Source organism: Dermacentor silvarum, chromosome 4 (genome assembly GCF_013339745.2).
Source record: "Dermacentor silvarum isolate Dsil-2018 chromosome 4, BIME_Dsil_1.4, whole genome shotgun sequence".
In the NCBI taxonomy this organism is placed as follows: Eukaryota; Metazoa; Arthropoda; class Arachnida; order Ixodida; family Ixodidae; genus Dermacentor; species Dermacentor silvarum.
The window spans coordinates 230426766-230450331 of record NC_051157.2 but is presented as its reverse complement, the minus strand read 5'-3'; the positions used below and the strand labels follow the sequence as shown (position 1 = coordinate 230450331).

Below are 23566 nucleotides of genomic sequence, written 5' to 3'. Positions count from 1 at the left end.
ATAAAAAATTCTTCACCGCCGATAAAGAAACCAGTAAAGCAAATCAGGGATTACGGCCAGGGTAATTATAGCGCTATTAATGCTTAATTAATAGTTAATTGCATCATTGCATAATGCTTAATTATTTATTAATGCTTAATTATTAATTAGAACTTTTCTTGTCTGACTTCATTTTTGAATTTTCAGAAAGATTGGTTCATGAAAACTGGCTTTTATTCAAGTCCAAGACATTGGAATTAACTAACAAATACATACCATTCCGAAGGATAAAAAGCAATAACAAAACGCCCTGGTTCACGCCATCCCTGAGACGGCTTCTCAATAAAAAAAAACTTCTTTATAGGAAGGCTAGGTTATCTGGCAGCGCTTCTCGTTGGGTCACAACCCGGCCAATGACTACACACATGCGCTGTCGTCCCCCCCCCCCAGCTAAGGATTCATTCTTTCAAACAACACTTCCCTCTTGTTAATAATCCGCACAAATTCTGGAAGGTGGTGAAGGGTGACAGCAACACAGTAGTTTAGCTCGTTGGTGAAGATGGTGCAATACTTCGAAGACCAAATTGATGTTCTGTGTTAAACGACGCATTTTCATCTTCCCTTTACAGATATTGCACCAACCTCACTTCCAAAACTTTCTCAATACGATTTTCCGCTAATGGATTCAATAATCATTGACTCGGTTGGAATTGATATGTTAATAGAGAAAATAAAACTTTCTTCACCAGGTGAAGATGCTATCAATCCAAAGTTCCTGAAAAATACTAAGACTTATTCGTCCACAATGTTGTCTATGCTTTTTTCGCAGTCACTAGATACCTGCGAACTTCCGAGCCATTGGAAGGTCAGGAAAGTGGTTCCCTTGCACAAAGCAGGTGATATACACTCTCCTGGCCACTATTGGCCTATTTCCTTAAGAAGCATACCTTGTAAATTAATGGAGCACGTCATCTACAGTCAACAACTTTCCTCGAAGAAAACTCCTTCTTTAATGCACATCAACACGGCTTCAGGAAAACTTATTCGTGCGAAACACAACTACTCTCCTTTACCCACGACTTGTTTTCTGGACTTGACCGTTGCTCTTTCATCGACTGCGTCTTCATCAACTTTACTAAAGCCTTCGACTCTGTTTGCCATAGGTTCTTACACTTGGAACTCGGCGTACTTAATATGGATACTAATGTCTTACAATGAATTGAATGCTTCTTGTCCTCTCGCACGCAGTTTGTGTCAGTTAACGGCTATAACTCTAACAGCTCTCCTGTAAAATGTGGCGTCCCTCAAGAGTCAGTTCTGGGCCCTTTGCTCTTCATTATATACATAAATGACCTACCCAATAATGTTTACTTCTCTATAAAGTTGTTCGCTGATGACTGTTTTTTAACGCGAAATATTGAAAACCACTGATAGTGTCATCCTTCAGGCAGACCTACACAGCGTCTCTGCATGGTGCGATACTTAGCTGATGAAACAGAATGTAACCAAATGTAAAGTAATGAGAATTTCCCACCATGTTAGTAATTTTCCACCTTTTAACTATTCTCTTAACAACGCTCCGCTGTCTCAAGTTACCTCATACAAATACCTAGGCATCCACATTACCAAGAACCTTTCATGGCCTTGCTTGTGCACCTATATTGCTGTCTTCCTTCCAGAAGTGTAGCAAGTTTCATCAGGTCCCCTCTGTTGTGTCCGTCTTGTTCACACGATAATTATTGCTTTAAGTATGAACCGACTAGCCGAAGAGCAAAAAAATATTTTGGGCATCAATAAAAAAAAGTGAGAAAAAAAACAAGAGCATACCAAATGAAAAAAGGTTGTAGAAAAGCAAAGCAATGACTGAGGGACCAGGCAGCACTGGGCTAGTGCTAAAGTGGAACTGCGAAACAACAGGCATAAAAAAGCTAGCACGTTTGTAAGTCGACCGAACGAGGGTTCGTGTGGAAACCAAAATGTCTAACCCTTTCGACCCCATGACCTCAATCAACGGTCTACAATTCCTATCCCTAATATAAAATACCAACATCTGTCCTGCATTTTCTTGACATACCTGAGCCCATTACAGTGGTCAGATCATTTTAAACAGCTAGTGAACCATAGTATATCGAGTACTGCTTCCCAATGTTTTGTTAGCTTTAACATCTACATCAGCACAAAAATGTATTTTGTTGTGTAAAGCTTCGCATTGGCTTTACAGGTTAAAGCCCATTTCACATGGGGCGATTTTGCAGTGCATTTTTCGCACCTGCGATTTCCGCAGATGCGAAATTCCCAATCCCACATGGATTCACGGCAGCTGCGTTTTTTACATACTCATAGCACAGGGTTTGCAAACTCGTATATTGTTCGGTGTATGTTTTGCCAACTTTTTTTTTTTGCTAGATTAACGACTCAGCAATGTTTCTAAACAATATATTTAAACTCCTGAAAGTTTTATTAACATAGTTTATGAAACAAAAAAAATTAACACTGCGAGCCGCCTCCTATACGTGGGTTGCATGGACGTCACATTCGGGAACGAGAGGACTGGAACACTTGCCGCTGTCTAGAATCGTAGTGGGGAGGTTAGCAACGACGAGATCTATTCTGCGGACGCGCCTCTGGCTTCACCATGACGATTTGCGCTATTTTTGCCTGCAGAACAAGAAGTAGACCTTGTGCTTCTAAAGACAAGGCACAGCCAAGCCTTAGAATGTTTAGTTTGCCCAATTAGGACAAATCAGTGCGCACGAACAAGGCTGTTGTCCGAACAGCACCGGAACGCTTGGCTGGCGTGCATGGGATTCTCTACAGGAACCAAACGAGCACAACTGCGGTGACGTCGGAAAAATGCACATTTACTTTGGCCGTAACATGAAAAGGCATCAACTAACGTCGCTTAGAACAATGAAACACTGCGATGCAAGCTGCTACTCTCTTTACCCATCCGCTGGTGCATGCAGTATAGTTGAGGCCATCCAGTGACTTGTAACCTTCATCTGCTGCGGTGTGACGTGGCTTGTCGAAAGCACCAAATAATTGACGATGTCGCCGTGTGTCACGGCAGGCAACAGATCGATGTTCGGTGCAGCATCCATACCGATGCGCAATTAGTAGGGGTCGATGCTATCGCACATTTCAATTTTCGCTCAGTAACGCACCCGGGTCGGTCCTACGAGCTCTTGAAAGTACGAAGGGCAAAGCGCGTGCACGTTTTCTTTCGCCATGTCGACAAGAAGCTCTGGCGCGGCGGTAAGCCATATTTAAGAACAGAAAGTCAGGCTGCCGCGTGCTGTGCGCGCGCACAGCACGCGGCAGCCTGACTTTGTGCTCTTAAATATGGCGCTTGCTCGCTCTGTAAGCCCGAACTGACATCACGTGCAACCCATGTATTGGTCCTCTGTTTCCACCGCATCTGCTTTTTCGCAGAGAAGTTCAGCACACCGAACATCAAAAAAATGCACGCACGAAGGGTCCAGCGGCCTATTTTCCGCAGCTGCGAATTCGCAGACAAAATCGCGCCATGTGAAACGGGCTTTACACAAGTGAAACTAGCAACTTTGGCAGGGATTAAGCAACATTGTATAATGTCAAAAGGAGAAAGAATGCTTCTACCACCGGCCAATATATTGACTGGGATAATGCATGCATCTACTATCATAGTAGCATTGTATTGTTTCGTGTATAGCGCGATTAATTCACCATTGTCACCGAGTGCAAGTGGTTGGCGCGCTTTCAACTAGAATCATTACACATTTGAAAAACTGTAATAACTGTGCCGACACTTAATCGCAATGACAGCATCCTGCCGACTGCTTATGCGCGCCAACTGTACCACTTCTTTATTTATTTATCTTGCCTGCAAACTACTGTCACTATTGTGAGCAAAGCTCCCGTATGAGAGCCGAAACATATTTTGAACTTGCAGTATTTGTGCGGTCAGTGTCCATGTTTTTACACCACTGTGCCAACACTTTACATCAGGACCGCTAGCAGTTCAGGACAGATATCGCTCATGCTGCACCAACTGCAACCTAGTTATATTGCCTGCATGTGGAGGTGTATGACTTTTCTTCAGAATAGTTATATCAGCAGTTGGGTGTTATAAACTCGAGCCATTTCGTGCAATATGAAGCAAGAAGCAGGAGTCACTACAGCTTCACATACACTCGGAGAGTTTAGTACGCTGTAGCAATAAGCACTTGAGACTGTCATAGGACTATATAGACTATATGCACGCCTGTGAACTGTACGCAAATTAACAAAAACTGACAAGTGTGTACGCACGGCGTCACCATGGCAGAACTACCACCTGGTGAGCGTGCAAGCAGCCCGGCACATGCCCACCCTCCCCAAGGCATGCGCTGGGCTCCGCCGTAGAGGGCAATCTGCAGCTGTCGAAACCAACCGCAGCGTTTCGCCGCCGCCTGGGATGGCGACGCAAACCTTCCCGACGCCGTGTGGACAGCGCAGAAAACGCGGAGCCCAGCGGTGCAGGGCACCACGGTGGTGCCCCGCGACACAGCTACGTACCTCTCCGGCGTTAACTCCCAGCGGCTGTCCACGTTGCTTCTCACGGCCGCTGGGCAGATTGTAGAAAGGCGATCGTCCAGCGTGCAGCTTGTGTCACCATATACGTTGACCAAAACTCAAGCGCAACCTAAGCGCCCGATGGTTCGTCTGGCTATTCCGTACGCGTTCACAAATTGGTCAACTTGGCAGACTTGGCTCCGACTTGTCGATGATGCTACCCAGAGGGCGCGGCCGCGCTTTGCAGAGATTAATGGACATCTGTGGTAAAGAGGGAGATAGCTTAGGTTTGAAGTTTAGTAAAGAAAAATCGGCAGTCATGACTTTTAATGATAATCAGGGCAGCGAGCATAGGATACAGGAGGTTACGCTGGAGGTGGTGGATAAGTACAAATATCTTGGAGTGTGGATAAACAATGGGGCTGAGTACCTAACGGAACATGAAAAATATGTGACGGCTAAAGGTAGCAGAAATGCAGCTGTGATGAAAAATAGGGCACTGTGGAATTACAATAGGTACGAAGTGGTGAGAGGGATTTGGAAAGGGGTGATGGTCCCTAGTTTGACTTTCGGCAATGCGGTCCTGTGCATGAGATCAGAGGTTCGAGCAAGGTTGGAAGTTAAGCAGCGAGGGGTAGGTAGACTGGCTCTGGGAGCACACGGAAATACACCAAATCAGGGGGTACAGGGTGACATGGGATGGACGTCATTCGAGGGCAGGGAAGCCAGCAGCAAGATAGAATTTGAGGAGCGATTGAGAGAGATGGCAGAAAAGCGGTGGGCAAGGAGAGTTTTCAGTTACTTGTACATGAGGAATGTTGATACAAAATGGAGGAAGCTGACCAGAAAACTGTCAATCAAATATTTGGACTGCAGGAGGGGTGCAAACCAGGAAACAGCGGTTAAGAAAAAGGTTAAGGAAACAGAGAGGGGTCTGTGGAAAACAGGGATGCAGACGAAATCAGCACTGGGCACATACCGAACTTTCAAGCAAGAAATTGCCAAGAAAATATCTACGATAATTCTAGGGGAAGCTCTTGTTGTTTGAAGCCAGGACGGGAGTATTGCGGACTAAGATGTACCGAGTCAAGTACCAAGGTATAGACACGTTGTGCTGTGCGTGTGGAGAAGAAGAGGAAACGGCTGAACACCTCATACTTTTCTGTAAGGGGCTTAACCCTACAGTGCAAGGCAACGGGGCTGATTTTTTCAAAGCATTGGGGTTTAGGGACAGTGAAGGCAAAATAGACTTTAAGCGGGTAGAAATAACCAAACAGAGGTTATCTGATTGGTGGATAAAATTAAGGCAGGGGTGAAATTTCACCCACCACAAAGTACAAATTATGTTAATAGCCATGGCTAGGTGGCGTATGCCACCGCCCGATTTAAAAGGTTCAGCCTCATCCATCCATCCATCCATCCATCCAGGACTTGGCTTCAACCTTTCCTATTCCAAGCAGGGAGAATGGATTAAACAGTCATTACCAGGACTGATGTATGCAGATGACATTGTACTTATGGCTGACAGCAAGGAAGACTTGCAGAGATTAATGGACATCTGTGGTAAAGAGGGAGATAGCTTAGGTTTGAAGTTTAGTAAAGAAAAATCGGCAGTCATGACTTTTAATGATAATCAGGGCAGCGAGCATAGGATACAGGAGGTTACGCTGGAGGTGGTGGATAAGTACAAATATCTTGGAGTGTGGATAAACAATGGGGCTGAGTACCTAGCGGAACATGAAAAATATGTGACGGCTAAAGGTAGCAGAAATGCAGCTGTGATGAAAAATAGGGCACTGTGGAATTACAATAGGTACGAAGTGGTGAGAGGGATTTGGAAAGGGGTGATGGTCCCTAGTTTGACTTTCGGCAATGCGGTCCTGTGCATGAGATCAGAGGTTCGAGCAAGGTTGGAAGTTAAGCAGCGAGGGGTAGGTAGACTGGCTCTGGGAGCACACGGAAATACACCAAATCAGGGGGTACAGGGTGACATGGGATGGACGTCATTCGAGGGCAGGGAAGCCAGCAGCAAGATAGAATTTGAGGAGCGATTGAGAGAGATGGCAGAAAAGCGGTGGGCAAGGAGAGTTTTCAGTTATTTGTACATGAGGAATGTTGATACAAAATGGAGGAAGCCGACCAGAAAACTGTCAATCAAATATTTGGACTGCAGGAGGGGTGCAACCAGGAAACAGCAGTTAAGAAAAGGTTAAGGAAACAGAGAGGGGTCTGTGGAAAACAGGGATGCAGACGAAATCAGCACTGGGCACATACCGAACTTTCAAGCAAGAAATTGCCAAAGAAAATATCTACGATAATTCTAGGGGAAGCTCTTTGTTGTTTGAAGCCAGGACGGGAGTATTGCGGACTAAGATGTACCGAGTCAAGTACCAAGGTATAGACACGTTGTGCTGTGCGTGTGGAGAAGAAGAGGAAACGGCTGAACACCTCATACTTTTCTGTAAGGGGCTTAACCCTACAGTGCAAGGCAACGGGGCTGATTTTTTCAAAGCATTGGGGTTTAGGGACAGTGAAGGCAAAATAGACTTTAAGCGGGTAGAAATAACCAAACAGAGGTTATCTGATTGGTGGATAAAATTAAGGCAGGGGTGAAATTTCACCCACCACAAAGTACAAATTATCTTAATAGTCATGGCTAGGTGGCGTATGTCACCGCCCGATTTAAAGGGTTCAGCCTCATCCATCCATCCATCCATCCATCCAGGAGCGATTGAGAGAGATGGCAGAAAAGCGGTGGGCAAGGAGAGTTTTCAGTTATTTGTACATGAGGAATGTTGATACAAAATGGAGGAAGCTGACCAGAAAACTGGGGCTCTATTATAGTGATCTAGATAGGGGTAGTGGGACGAGGGCGATCCGGGAGCCGAGGTCGTTTGCACGGAAACCGGCAGGCGGCGCTACTGCGCCTTTCACCTGAACCGCCCCGCAGTGTGCGCTTATTCGCCGCGCACTCATCGGAAGAGTACGATACATCTGAAGCTTATGCTTGACTCCTGAATGTTTACATTGCTCACAATGTCAGCAAAAGGAGAATAAATACATTTCTATAGTGTTGTCTATAGTGAATAAACAGTAAAAAACGATGTACAGCGCGAAGGACAAGGGCTGAGAGACGACACACACACAGCGCAGTGCGCTTCGTCTCTCTGAGTTCCTGCCTTCGCGCTGGATATTGTTTTTTACCATGGATACCAACCAGGCCAAGCAACCACCTTTGTGTAAATAAATATTTTTGTCTGAAAAGCTCCCATCCGTGGGATTTTAGGTACAAATCCGCCTATGATAAAGTTCGCGGAACTACGCGTGGCTACTCGGAATGAACGGGTGTACCAGTACATCGAAAGCGGACCGCCGGGGCCGTGATTGCAAAAAAAAAAAAAAAAAAGAAGAGAGAGAGAGAGAAAGCTCTGAAGGAAGCTACGAAACCATTTTATTCAGGACAAACGCTTAGATCACAAAAGCGGCGTCAAGTGAAACAAAACCAGCCCCTAGATCGTCCTGCTCAGCTTAAGGTGCTTAGCTCTCTGTGGCTTTGCGCTTCTCGAGCTGTTAATACCTTTGACTAAGAAGTGGAGTCGCGTGAGGACATAGAAAGAAGCAATTCTCATGCTTACTTATTCCTTGTGAGCGTCGCATCCAACACCACTGGAGCAGAGGAAATTACTCTTTACAAGAGCCACAACATCGCAGATGCTGTTCGTGTGCAGCTCTAAAATGCTTAAGCATTCTGTGAATATGTTCTCAAGAGCTTCAATAAATGAGTACAAATCTTGCGACGGATACAAAAGTCCTCCCCAGTCACACTGATAAGTGTACTCTGAGGGTAACAGGTGTGGCTTCTGTTCGCCTGACGAGGAGGATGTGCTCACATAAACAACAGTCAAGTTTTAGGACGCACTTTCTTGCTACGTAGCCTGCTAGGTAATATATTAGCCGATATTGACTCCTCGCCATTACTAATTATGAGTGGCTAGCAAGGGGAGCTTCTACTATGGCTAGAGACTCTTCAGCTTCTTCTACCTCACTTGGGCGAGCAGATCAACACTGTTTGAAGAAATGTTGGGAGTTTTCTCGACCACGCTGAAAAGTGTATTTATGATATTATCATCATCATCATCAGCCTGTATTTTATGTCCACTGCAGGACGAAGGCCTCTCCCTGCGATCTCCAATTACCCATGTCTTGCGCTAGCGTATTCCAACTTGCGCCTGCAAATTTCCTAACTTCATCATCCCATCTGGTTTTCTGCCGACCTCGACTGCGCTTCCCTTCTCTTGGTATCCATTCTGTAACCCTAATGGTCCACCGGTTATCCATCCTACGCATTACATGGCCTGCCCAGCTCCATTTCTTCCGCTTAATGTCAACTAGAATATTGGCTATGAGTCATAAGTCATACCTCCCTTATGACTTAAGTCATTAGGGAGGGAGTCATACCTCCCTAATGACTTATTAGGGGTGCCATTTTCACCGTCCACACTCCTTGCCATGTTGTAAAATGACAAACAGTTCACTGTGATAAGAAACTGATCTGGCGAGGGGTGGGCATTACAGCAGCTGAACTGGCGGATAATGCCAAACGTGCTCTACGGAGTCGGTGCTGAGACGAGCAGTCATCAAGTACTTGAAGCCTACATTCTCTGCCAAGTACTTCAGGAGAGACAATGTACTGGCAATAGTGACTCTCAGCCCTGTCGCCGTGGAGTTCCAACCTGCCTGCTCCCTTGCAATGAATGTGCTACCTCCAGCACCTGCTTTGCCTCGTCCATCGTCCGTGACACACTCTCACATACGAGCGTCTTTCGTATGTACAGTACGTGCGGCAAATTACTGCACTGGGGCTCTCGCCGTAGTTCATCAGCACAGCTTTCTCAACGCCGAGTCTTTTTCTCACTGTCCAACGAAGCCAAAACAAACCCAACACCATCATAGTTCGGAAACGTGAGCAGTGCCCAATGCTCAGTGGGTCAGGGAATTTCACTCAGCACAAAGGCGCGATTTTCAGCGCCGTCAACTATGTCCACAGTTTCACTGGTCTGCAGGTCGTCCTCTTGCAGGCACCGCCTTTTGTCTGGTCGGCATGGAGTTGTAAGGCAGCCCTTTTCCTTGTGGGCCGTTCGCGAGATGGATTTTTCGAAAGTACGTACATGGGGAGATTAGGCAGAATCGTGGGCACGGCTTCTGTCGAGAGAGAGAGGGCTTTCCGCGTGGTGTACGTATACCTCTTTGCCTTCGATCACGTGTACGTAATCTCTCAGTACATACTTTCCTTCAAAATGAAGCTCGCATACGGCGTCAGTGGCATCCAGCGGCTTGTTCTTGCGGTGTAGGTTCCGCTCTCATGTCAGGCGCATTTTTTCATCCTCGGGGACAGTGAACAGAGACAACTTCGGGGCACCTTTCACTCTGCTGAACCCAGTCTTACAACCAGGCGCAAAGGAATAGTTCTTTCGCCGAGGTATCCCTATCTCATAATTCAGTATTTCAGCCAACTCAATGCGCACACGCCACCAACAAAAACCGCGCACGTGCAACTACAATCACACGTCGGGGCCTGTCCGAACGCGTGCGGCGGGGATGCGGCTTCAGGTGAAAGGCGCAGTGGCGCCACCACACGGCGCGCGAATATTTCCGTGTGTTTCGCCTCGCCGGCGCTGCCCCTACCCGCTCTCCCTCGACCCACTACCCCTATCTAGTTCACTATAGCTCTATTCTGGACACGCATGGCGGCTGCACGGCCGCCATTATCCGCCATCTTGGCTGTCTCATTGGCTGTCCGGAGGTCACGTGTTTTGAAATTTGTGCCGGGAAACGGAAGTTTTGCTACATGCAATTTTGCGTTTTCGTCAGAATGATGAAACGTGAGGTGGAGCTGCAAACTTTATCGACTAATACTTTTTTGTGGTCCTTGGCACCTCTATTGCGACTTTAGCGCTTAAAAAGAAAGTGGACGGTAGCGTGCAGAAGCTCGTGCAATGCATCTGCAATTTCGCGAATATGTGGTGGCGCCCCAAGATAGCCGGCATGTCAGCTTGCTGATTGGCTGAAGGAATATCCTGTGAAGAGCGTCACAGGAAGGGCTGTTTCGTAAACGTCAATTTGACGTTGCGTGACGTTGCGCTCGGCGGCCATTGCAGAGATTTTCCGCCATAATTTGTGGTGCGACGAGCCACGCGAATTATGGTAATGAGCGGCCATATGCAATGACAGTGGAGAGGCATGCGTATCGCCGCATTTTCCCTGTCATTTGGGGCGATGAAAATCTTTTGTTCACAACGCGTGCTCATAGCATTTGCATCGCTCTCGGGTGGTGTTGGCATTTGTTTGGAACCATCATTTTTATTAAAAACACGTTTATTTGAAATAATATTGGTTGAAACTAGCAAACTCCTTGCGACTTTTTGCAATTTTCGCCACTGCGTTTGTATTGTAATCAATATTAATGTCTTTTCGCCTAATCAAAGGCTATGACAATGGCGACTTTTTAATTTATAAAGATAAATGTACGCAAGGCGGCGTCTTGAAGTATCCTCTCGCGGTGCGAGTAAGCAGCGAAGTGAACAAGAGATGGCAGTGCCGGCGCTTGCGTCGTGCAAGCGGATACCTGTGGCGCGCGCAACGCTATCGATGATATTCGGCCGCTTCTCAGCCAGACGAGTCTGGCTGATTCACTTGCGGATCACGAGATAGCGATAACGCGGCCTAGAGCGTGCGCTGATCATCACTGGCAGGTCGCGTATGTTGTCTCAAGGCAGAAAGCAAGCGCGTGGGCGCCAATATACGATGACTCATTCAGTTTCCCGAGGACACGCCTCCTAGCTAATGAAGCAGACGACAGCCTGCGCGCATGCAGACGACGGAAGCGAGAAACGATTTTGATAGAATAATCGTACGCTTTGAGCTAGCTGCTTTATTTTTACTGGGGAGGAAAACTGTTTTGCTTTATCAAGAATGCTAGGTTCAATGCCTACATTACAGTTTCTTAGGCGAAACGTCAAATTTGCGTATCGTTACGAAAGCAAAACGGGGCCATGAGCGCCATTTTGTAAGCGTCGCGCCTACGTCACGCCTCGAAGAAAATGGCGGAATGTCCAGAATAGCGGCTCTGTACTAGAATATGGTCGAGTGGGACGAGCGGCTGGGGCGGCGCGTGCTTTGCAGTGAGGCGCCCGACGTGGAAAAATACTGTGGCGGCGCTGCGATCGAACTGGATTGGGCCGCATCAAGGTCGCGCCGTTGGAAACTGCTGGCGATACTGCTCGGCAGGGTCAATCGCACTACTTCGCGCGCTGGTATTTGCGTTCAGACCTCTCAAATGGTGTTCATATTCGAATATGACATGTATATATGTCTTAAGAACAAATGCCTTTCTTTCTCTTCATTTTATTTTTTAATGCCGCTCGGTGATTGCCGTGCATTGCGGCCGCAGTGTCGGCTTTCATTCTACTATGTTATTGTACGGTTCCCTTAGGAGAACAAATATTTTTCTCGTTCTTCAAGCAGCATGTATCTCTCGTGTGTATTGTTCCGCATATAGTTTTCCATCAGAAGGTCTTGCGGAACGCAAACGGAGAAACATATGTAACCTTCCTGCTTGCCGCTTCAAACAAGTAAAGCATATCTGCCCCATCCGGCACCTTGTACTCAGATTTCGTTCTTCTTTTGGGGTTTTTTTACGTGCCAAAACCAGTTCTGATTATAAGGCACGCCGTAGTGCAGGGCTCCGGATTAATTTTGACCACCTGGGGTTCATTAACGTCCACTACAACGCAAGCACACGGGCTTCTTGCATTTCGCCTCCATCGAAATGCGGCCGCCGCGGCCGGGATTCGATTCCGCGAACTCGTCCTCAGCAGCGCAACGCCTTAGCTAACTGAGCCCCCGCGGCGAGTACTCAGATTTACGGGAAGCATCGTTATTGAAAAAAAAAAAAACTGCAGCGCAACATATTCTATTCAAGTTTCCGCCTTACTCGCGTAACAGAATGCGGAGTAATGGGTACGGGATCATTTATCGCGGTCGGTGTCATTCTGGTGTCATTCTGGAAATTCATTTCAAGTGGATGCGTTTTGCAACCTCACCGGCTACAATTCGTAAATTGCAATATGTATTAAAGTAATTAACTAAGAAGTTCATTAATCAATTTTGTTAATAAGTTGAATAGGTGTTTCGATTCTCGTGCTACTAATGTCCGCCTCTTCGAATAACCCAGCTCATCAACGAGAATTGTGCTAACTGCCACAGCAGATTTTTAAAAATCCCCTAAGTGGATATACGGCGTTGCGTTGCTAAACTGGAGCTCGCGGGTTCAATCCGTCGCGGAATTCGATGGGAACAAATGGAAAACACTCGTGCACTTCTATTTAGGTGCACGTTAAAAAGCCCCAGGTGGGGAAATCTAAACCGGGTGCCTCATACTCATATCGTGGTTTTGCCACGTAAAACCCACAAATTTGTTTGAACTAAAAAAAAAAAAAAGACAGGTGGCTGCGTTCTTCGTCTTTTTGCTAGGAGTGTAAACAACATAAATTGTTCTCGAGTCTGATTTCCGAGAAAAACATGTTACGCTTATCCTATATTTCATACATAAATGTAATGCCACTCCCAAATGTCTGTCCGCTCAACTCTATAAGCAGCTTGTATATTATAAACGGCTGCTTTCAGTTATTCGACGCACTATCATAACGACAATAATGAAGCAATTAAAGAAACGGCATATATACCTCACATACACGTACAGATATGTGTAGATCTGCTGCGTTCGTTCAAGAAGATAAGTGTGGTACCACATGGGGCACCCAGTTTTAATGGGTTGCAAAGATGGTGAGACTGTCAAAAAAAAAAAAAGTTTTCCTTGCCTGAATCAAGTTAGCAGATTTACAGGCTGCCCAAAAACGGGGCATTTATATTGAATGACAGCTTATTACACTTATTAGCAGGGCTTATTAGCAGCTTATTAGCCGGACTTATTAACACCCCTGCGTTAATTTTCTCAGGAACTGCGACTCTGCGCAACAGCCACAACTCTCCGGCAGCACAATCATTCGGAATAACAGTCCGCACTTGCATCGGTCTCACCTTTGAGACTGCAATAGTGCGGTTATGCGTTACATTCGTACGGAAACGACTGTTCGGCGTCGTACAGCATATATCAATAACACTTTCACACACACACACACACACACACACACACACACACACACACACACACACACACACACACACACACACACACACACACACACACACACACACACACACATATATATATATAGTTTTAGTTCCCTGCTATGAATATTATTTCTGCGAATGAGAGTTTTATGTGCACTATTCACTAATACGTGTGTTTCGTATGCAAACGTGCACGGTCGGGAGTTCTCACTGTACCATTTGTACCATTCTCAATGTACCCTTTGATTTAATTACGTAGAAATACATCAGTCATTCTTCGCGCCACGCAGCTAATAAACCTGGTTTATTTCACTTTAATATTGTTTTCTTCGATAATTGTTCCTGATCAATATCCACCGACAAGAAGCGCGCGTAAAATGACACGCTATCAATAATAAAATTTTCGTACGTAGCTTCATGTTGCAGAGATGCCAGTTGCTTTTAGAAGACAGTGTTAAAAACAATGGTTCACTTGACTGAAACTACCTTTGGTACCCGCCGTCAAGAGTCATGAGCGCACCAAAGCAACTAAAACATAAAAACAAATGTACTACACAGACGTTCTGCGAGAAAAACTGGGCGCCGCCAGCGTCCGCGTAGCGAACGCGCGCTCGCTAGCAGACGACGCGCTTGACAACGACAACAAAACTGAAGACGACGCGTTGTATAATCCATGCCTCAAATATATATGTTTGGCAAAATGATGTAAACATAAATTTGCAGTTGAAATAAAGCACTATTTTAAGAGCGTACTATGCGCAATCGGCCTCGGCGCCCGCAGCGAAAGTGCGTTGAATATGCCGCGGAGCGCGTCTCCGCCCCAATCTAGTTCGCTCGCAGCGCCCTCGCAAAATTTTTCCACACGCGGCGCCTCAGCGGGAGAGCGCCGTTCGGCCCACTCAACCATTATCTAGTACACTCTACAGAAAACTGTCAATGCTGTCAATCAAATATTTGGACTGCAGGAGGGGTGCAAACCAGGAAACAGCGGTTAAGAAAAAGGTTAAAGAAACAGAGAGGGGTCTGTGGAAAACAGGGATGCAGACGAAATCAGCACTGGGCACATACCGAACTTTCAAGCAAGAAATTGCCAAAGAAAATATCTACGACAATTCTAGGGGAAGCTCTTTGTTGTTTGAAGCCAGGACGGGAGTATTGCGGACTAAGATGTACCGAGTCAAGTACCAAGGTATAGACACGTTGTGCTGTGCGTGCGGAGAAGAAGAGGAAACGGCTGAACACCTCATACTTTTCTGTAAGGGGCTTAACCCTACAGTGCAAGGCAACGGGGCTGATTTTTTCAAAGCATTGGGGTTTAGGGACAGTGAAGGCAAAATAGACTTTAAGCGGGTAGAAATAACCAAACAGAGGTTATCTGATTGGTGGATAAAATTAAGGCAGGGGTGAAATTTCACCCACCACAAAGTACAAATTATGTTAATAGCCATGGCTAGGTGGCGTATGCCACCGCCCGGTTTAAAGGGTTCAGCCTCATCCATCCATCCATCCATCCATGGAGCAACTAGAGTGTACTAGACAATGGTCGATTGGGCCGAACAGCGCTCTGGCGCTGAGGCGCCGCGTGTGGAAAAATAGTGCGAGGGCGCTGCGAGCGAACTGGATTGGGGCGGAGACGCGCTCCGCGGCATATTCAACGTACTTTCGTTGCCAGCGCCGAGGCCGATTGCGCATAGTACGCTCTCAAAATAGTGCTTTATTTCAACTGTAAGTGTATGTTTACACCATTTTGCCAAACATATATATTTGAGGCACGGATTATGCAACGCGATGTCTTCAATTTTGCTGTCGTTGTCAAGCGCGTCGTCTGCTAGCGAGCGCGCGTTCGCTACGCGGACGCTGGCGGACGCCCACTTTTTCTCGCAGAACCTCTGTGCAGTACATTTTTTTAATGTTTTAGTTGCTTCAGTGCGCCCATGACCCCTTACGGCATGTACCAAGTGTAGTTTTAGCCACGTGAACTGCTGTTTTTACCACTGTCTTCCAAAAGTAACTGGTATCTGTGCAACATGAAGCTACGTAAGAAAATTTTATTATTGATATCGTGTCATTTTACACGCGCTTCTGGTTGGTGGATATTGATCAGGGACAATAATCGAAGAAAACAATATTAGAGTGAAATAATTACCAGGTTTATTAACTGCGTGGCGCGAAGAATGATCAATGTATTTCTAGGTAATTAAATCAAAGGGTACATAGACATATATGTTTACGATATATATATATATATATATATATATATATATATATATATATATGTAGGGGAAAAATAACAAATATCATAAATGCAATAATTGAAAAAATGAGAACTCCCGGCCGGAAGAAGCGCACGTGTTTGCAGTAACAAACACACTTATTAGTGAATACTAGAAATAAAACTCTCATTCGTAGAAATAATATTCATAGCAGGCAAAACCTTCGAGCGCGCGCGCGCGCGCGCGCGCGCGTGTGTGTGTGTGTGTGTGTGTGTGTGTGTTATTGATATACTGTATACGACGCCGAATAGTCATTTCCGTTCGAATGTAACGCATGCCAGCACTATTGAAATCTCAAAGGTGAGTGACTGCATGCAAGTGATTCCGAACGATTTTGCTGCCGGAGAGTCGTGGCTGTTGCGCAGGGGCGCAGTTCCTGAGAGAATTAACGGACGGGAGGTCCAGTCTCACCATGTTTCCAGCCCATTAAAACTGAGTGCCCCACGTGGTTCCACACTTATCTTCTTCAACGAACGCAACAGATCTGCACATATCTCTACGTGTATGTGAAACATGCCGTTCCTTTGTTTCATTATGGTCGTTATGATAGTGCACGGGATAACTGAACGCAGCCGTTTATAATATACAAGCTGCAGAGTTGAGCTGTCATACATTTGGGAACGGCATTACATTTACGCATAAAATATAGGGTGAGCGTAACATGTTTTTCTGGGAAATCAGGCTCGAGAATAATTTATGTTGTTTACACCCCCAGAAATAAGCCGAAGAACGCAGCCACCTGCTTTTTTCTTTTTTTTAATATAAGCAAATTCTTGGGTTTTACGTGGCAAAACCACGATATGATTATGAGGCACCCGGTTTAGTTTTTACCACCTGGGGTTCTTTTATAGATATACTAAGCTATCTCCCTCTTTACCACAGATGTCCATTAATCTCTGCAAGTCTTCCTTGCTGTCAGCCATAAGTACAATGTCATCCGCATACATCAGTCCTGGTAATGACTGTTTAATCCATTCTCCTTGCTTGAAATAGGAAAGGTTGAAGCCAAGTCCACTCCTCTCTAATTTTTTCTCTAATCCTTGTAAATACAGCATGAACAACAGAGGTGACAGAGGGCACCCCTGCCTAAGCCCCTGCTGTATCTCTATAGGCCCAGATACCTTGTTTTCCCATTTTATAAGCACCTTGTTACTTTTATAGATATCTTCTAAAAGATTTCTCACTCCATCTTCCACCTCTAGAGTGCCCAGTATGTCCCACAAATCCTTTTGGATTACACTGTCATAGGCTCCCTTGATATCCAGAAAGGCAAGCCATAGGGGCCTGTGTTCCTTTTCTGCTAGTTCAATACACTGTGTCAATGAGAACAGATTATCTTCTAACCTTCTTTGTTTTCGGAACCCATTTTGTAGTTCCCCCAGCACCTCCTCGCTCTCCACCCATGCCTGCAGTCTGTCCTTTATAATCTGCATCACCACCCTGTAAACCACTGACGTCACTGCTATGGGACGGTAGCTGTTTATGTCGGCTTTATCCGCCTTTCCCTTATATATCATGCTCATCCTGCTCAGTCTCCACCCGTCGGGGGCTTTACCGTCCATTATCATTTTGCTCACAGCCTCTCTTAATGCTTTCTTAGATTTTGGGCCCAATGTCTTTATCAACATAATTGGGATGCCATCAGGACCTGTCGACGTGCTACTAGGAACCCTCTTCTCTGCCCTTTCCCACTCGCTTTGTGCCAGTGGAGCCACTGCACTGACTAGTCCATCCTCACCTGATTGAGCACATGCTATGTTTCGTTCTTTAAATTTTTCTGTCATCATTGTTCTTATATGTTCCATTGCCTCATCTCCCTCCAGTCGAACACCTTGAGCTGTAACTATCAACCTCTGCTCTAGGCTAGTCTTATTACTCAAGGAGTGGAGATGTTTCCAAAATTTCTTCGCTGCTTTTCTATCCTTTTTGTTTACTTCTGACAACCATTGGCTCCCCTTTCTTCTGATCTTCTCATTGATCAAATTGGATGCTTCCCTTCTACAGTTTAAGAAGTTATTCCATTTTCTGCCTACATCAGCTTCTGGTTCACCCCTCTGCTTTGAATATCCGTGTTCCCTGGATGCTTCCTGACGTTTCTCTATGGCCTTCTTAACCTCCTCATCCCACCAGCTCTTGGGTTTACGTCTTCTGTTCCCTTTTGTCCTGACTCGTACCTTAGTAAGCTCTAGCTCAAATAGTCCTGTTAAATTTGCATATGTCCATTCTGTTTTTGTATCCTCTGAAATTACTTCCTCAATTTGCTGGGTTGCTATTTCAAGCTGCTTTTCCGAGTAAAATATCCCACCTGGTTGTTCATCTTGCCTCCTACCTACTTTCATTTCCCTTCTAAAACTCACCTTAATACGTTTGTGATCACTACCTAGACTTCTGGAGCCATATTCATCTATGCTCATTACATTTAGCCTATTGTGCATCCTATGTGACATTAGTGCATAATCTATCGTCGACTGCAGGCTCCGTACCTCCCATGTTATGTGCCCTTCACACTTCTCAGTACTGTTGCATACAACTAAGTCATGCATTTCACACATATCCAGCAACATGTTGCCTGTTGAGTCTGTGTACCCGTCCATGTCTTCTATGTGTGCGTTCATATCTCCTAGTATAATAATCTCGCACCCTTCTCCTAGCTCATTAATGTCACTTGATATGCATTCCAGCATTTTTTTGTTTTCCTCTTTGGCATTTGCTCCTGTCCACAGGTATACAAAGCCAAGGAGTGTCTGCTCTCCTGCAACTTTCCCTTTTAGCCATAAATGCTCCTTGCATTCCTGTTTGACCCTTTGCCAATTCATACTTTTATGAATGAATGCACCAATTATTCCAGCCCCTTTTCTGCTGCCCTCTGTTCTATTGCAATATTCCCATGCATAGTCAGGATTACAGGGAGGTTGCTCCATGTCCCTAAGATGTGTCTCCACAAACCCGTATACCATCAGCTTTTCTTGCCTTAGTTGCTCGTCTATCTCCTCCCACTTCAGCCTATTCCTGCCACCTTGCATGTTAATGTACCCTATGTCAGAATGACCTTGCCCCTGGTGCTTACGTCTATTTCTTCTACCGATTCTACGTTTCTTGAATCTTCGAGCCTCTCTGGGTCCGTCTTCGTACCTTTCTAGGGTCCCTCGATGCCCAGCGCCGCCGTCGGCGCTGGCATCGAGGCACCCTAGAAAGGTACACGGAAATACACCAATCAGGGGGTACAGGGTGACATGGGATGGACGTCAATCGAGGGCAGGGAAGCCAGCAGCAAGATAGAATTTGAGAAGCGATTGAGAGAAATGGCAGAAAAGCGGTGGGTAAGGAGAGTTTTCAGTTATTTGTAGATGAGGAATCGTGATACAAAATGGAGGAAGCTGACCAGAAAACTGTCAATCAAATATTTGGACTGCAGGAGGGGTGCAAACCAGGAAACAGCGGTTAAGAAAAAGGTTAAGGAAACAGAGAGGGGTCTGTGGAAAACAGGGATGCAGGCGAAATCAGCACTGGGAACATACAGAACTTTCAAGCAAGAAATTGCCAAAGAAAATATCTACGATAATTCTAGGGGAAGCTCTTTGTTGTTTGAAGCCAGGACGGGAATATTGCGGACTAAGATGTACCGAGTCAAGTACCAAGGTATAGACACGTTGTGCTGTGCGTGTGGAGAAGAAGAGGAAACGGCTGAACACCTCATACTTTTCTGTAAGGGGCTTAACCCTACAGTGCAAGGCAACGGGGCTGATTTTTTCAAAGAATTGGGGTTTAGGGACAGTGAAGGCAAAATAGACTTTAAGCGGGTAGAAATAACCAAACAGAGGTTATCTGATTGGTGGATAAAATCAAGGCAGAGGTGAAATTTCACCCACCACAAAGTACAAAATATGTTAATAGTCATGGCTAGGTGGCGTATGCCACCGCCCGGTTTAAAGGGTGCAGCCTCATCCATCCATCCATCCATCCGTACCAATGCATACCAATGAATACCAATGAATAAGTTCAATTTTTTTTTTATTTTTATTTGGTTGATAGAAGTGTTAGGGTACCCGAGCTATCTATATATATTGTTTTTCATGCTTTTTTAGTTTCTTGGTTATTTTGGTAGGACGTTAGCAGGTAACGAATAGTTTTTTTTTTTTTTTTTTTTTTTTGGAAGCGGGTTGTGGCGTGAGTGTTGCATGGTGAAAGCAGTGTAAAGCGGCAGTTTTAAACCGCGTTAGGGAAGCTAGCGGAGGTAGCCGGATAGCGAGATCGCCGTACGGCTTACCGTGGGGCTTTGTTCAGGTATTTTGGTGGGCTTTCTCGTTTGGTGGTCGGGCGGACAATGGTGCGGCAGGCTAGGAAGGACAGGGGTGGTGACGAGCTGGTGCAGTGCGAAGAGTGCAAACGTTGGTATTATTTGGACGAGACGCACTTCGCCAGTTTAGCCGACGCTGAGGAGGCTAGCTTCGCGTGCAGGTCGTGTGAAGGATTTAAGGGGGCTGTGCGGCGGATGGAAGGGGAATGGGCAGCCAGTGTGGAAGAGCTCGAAGGGGAGCTGAAGGTGGAGCGAGAGCGGCGAATTGAGCTCGAAACTCGGATCGGCGAGTTGCTTCACAGGGAGGGGGCAGAGGCCGTCCTGGTAAAGCGAATAGCTGGCGAGCTACAAGAAGAACGGGAAAAGCGATCCGTGCTGTAAGAGCGGGTGGAGGCGTTAATGGCACAGGCGGTGCGTAATTCTGGGTCAGCTCAGGCGGGCGGCGGGGACAGCGAGGAGACTCAGGCAGAGGCATGCCATGAGAGCAGGGAGGGACGCCCAGGGGCCGTTGAACAGCAGGCGAGAGCCGGCGGCAACACGGCGGTTCCACAACTCTACAGCGAGGTAGTGCGGCAGGCTTCGGGTGGGAAGGAACGAACGGCAGGGAGCACATCGTCACGTGTCCAGTGGCGTAGCCAAGGGGGGGGTTGGGGGGGTTCAAACCCCCCCCCGAAATTTTTTGCACCCCCCCCCCCCCCCCACTAACCCACCCTTTGCTCTCGTCGCTTCACGCTGACACATTTCAAGAAACCGGTGCTACTTTCACACTTTCGTTCCTGGGCGCTTCCGTTTGGGTTGGTAATTTACAGCGAATCATGTCTGCATATGGAAAAAAACTGTCACGGTGTTTGTCAAGGCCTTGACACTCTGTGAGGTTTTGGGCGCGAATGTGGCGGCCGCATTCTGAAACAACAAATGCGCAACAAATGAAGCAACAAAACAAATGCGGCAGCCGCATTTTAGATGAAGGCGAAAATGCTCGAGGCCCGTTTACTTAGATTTAGGTGCACGTTAAAGTCTCCAGGTGGTCGAAATTTCCGGTATACATTTCCACCGCTTCCCTTCAGGTGCCGGTTAGGCCGCGTTCGCGTAGGAACTTGGTCTCGAAGCTGGCGGAAGCGGCAAAATCTTGCAAAAATCCGCCCGCCTAGGCGGCAAAACAGGCAGAAAAACAGGCGGCGAGCCAAATTGGTCTCGGACCGATTTTTTCGCCATGGCGAAGCGGAAACGTGGCGGAAAGTCGTTCTGCTCGACCGGAAGCTACACTAGCATGTAAACTTCAGGTCGTAACATTGAACATGGCACCAAAAGTGTAGGCTGCAATGCTGATCGACGCGATCAAGAACCACCACTTGCTCTACGACAAGAGAAGCACTAAAACGTACTGTCAGCAATACTCGCGATAGTATTCAACGTCGCGCGACCGGAGGCGCGGCAACGAAGCCAACGGAGTCGCGTGACCCAACTTCTCGCGCTTTTGCAAAGCCAGGCGAACCCACCACCGCCGTTTCCGAGGTTTTCTTGTCTTCCGTTTATTCATTGTCCATTTCTAGAAAACAAGTAGGTAGAAGTATAAAAGCCATTTCTTCTTCCACTTCCATGACAGACAATAGTTAGGCAGATTCCTCGTTGGCGCTCCATAATTCTCCTCGCACGTGCACGGTATGTTGCAGAAGTCGCGGGGTGCTTTTCTCGTCGCGACGATAGATTGGGAGCGTAGGTCTCACGAAGGACGCGCAGGCTTTGGCGAGCCTCAACACAAAGGGCCAGCCCGGGTTTTAGCTTTGGTGTTCCCGTTGCCACTTTCGTGTCCTGGAGGCGCCGAAAATAATACGAATTGATGAAATGTTATTACAACTTGTAAATAAAAGCTATTAAAGAAATATAATCACGCCTAGGCAGCAACCTGTGACACAGCGCTACCGCGCCCGTGTGAGGAGAATTACAGAACGCCAACGAGGAATTTACCGAAGGTCGCAGATGACACGCGAAATTGCGCAAGATGATCACTTTTGATGACGGGTGGGTCAGTGAATGAACATACCGCAAGAAATAATGCGATAATGAGCGCCACCACGCCGACAAACGTACGCAGACTAGATGGATGTGGACGAAAGCGGCAGCGGCGGCCGCGGTGGTAGCAAAACAAATGTGAACTTGGACATGCGCGGAAAAGATTTTGCGGCCGCTTTGGCCTTTCCGGCCGCTTTGGCCTCTCCACCCGCTTGCCGCTTCCCAACTGTGAACGTAGCCATAGTCTGCAGCGCAGAACGTCTCTCGTTTGCGATTGCGCCCCTACGGAAGGCTGGTAGTTACTGTTGTGTTGCTGAATCCCCAACCAGCAATTGCGAAAGGCTGGTAGTTGCTGTTGTGTTGTGGAATCCCAAACCAGCAATGTGCCCACCAAAAGGTTGATGCCAGCAGTGAAATTCCACCGACTCGCAACAGAATGCACGAAACAGACAGCCGACAAGCATGGATTATATGTGCGCAGTGCAGCGTAAGTAAACTCTTGTTGCAGGCGCTGACAGTTCTCGTCGGAGTTCACGCGTCCTGAGAAATTGATTATCTGCACTATGCACTGAACAAGACCGGAGTTCATTCCTGCATCACTAGTACACTAATCAGTCGAGATTCTGTGAGGTACAAGGCCGCTTCCTGTTTGCACCGGCCTAAGTGAAGCAGAAATGACTCGCACGCACTACTTAAAATGCGTACACATGCCATGACGTAAAGGCAAATGACGGCTGCACGCTCGCACACAGCGGAAGACACAGCAGCCCATGCACTTGCCACAGGAAATGCAAGGCGACGAAAGCTTCGTAAAAAAAAGCATTACTCGTTTTTGCGCGTATTTAAGTTTCTAGCGCAAAGACGCAGCGAACAAGCTATTGCTATGGGAGTAGGTATAGCCTGGTAACACGTGCATTTTCACATGTATAGCCGTCCTTGATCTGTGAAACGCACTTCGCCCCGACGAGGACGACGCCATCCACGCTTAACGGAGATTAACAATTAATGATGTCTTCTCCGATCGGGCGGGTCGTCTCAATGATGCGTTTTCGAAGACTGGTCCATTCAGTGGCGCGATGAGAGACGGTTGCTCCAAACGCCCACTGTACCTGTCGTACTTACTGTATTTTACTGAGCTTACATTACTTTTTACTTAATTTCTTCACAAGCACACACTAGAGCACTGCACGTGCCGATTTTTTCAGCCCGGGCCCGGCCCGGGCCCGTTATTACGTTGGGTGGCCCGCCCGAGCCCGATCAAAACTTTTATGGCGAGACC

General features: G+C 46.7%; 1 protein-coding gene across 1 annotated transcript in view; it reads right to left on the bottom strand.

The window, feature by feature from the left end:
• The window catches only part of LOC119451039 (zinc finger protein 800-like), a 120447-nt gene extending 115697 nt beyond the window's left edge, over positions 1 to 4750 (bottom strand). The window contains 1 exon segment of the mRNA XM_049666404.1: positions 4516 to 4750. The gene's annotated coding sequence lies outside the window, so the exon portion shown is untranslated.
• Positions 4751 to 23566: the final 18816 nt, after the last annotated feature.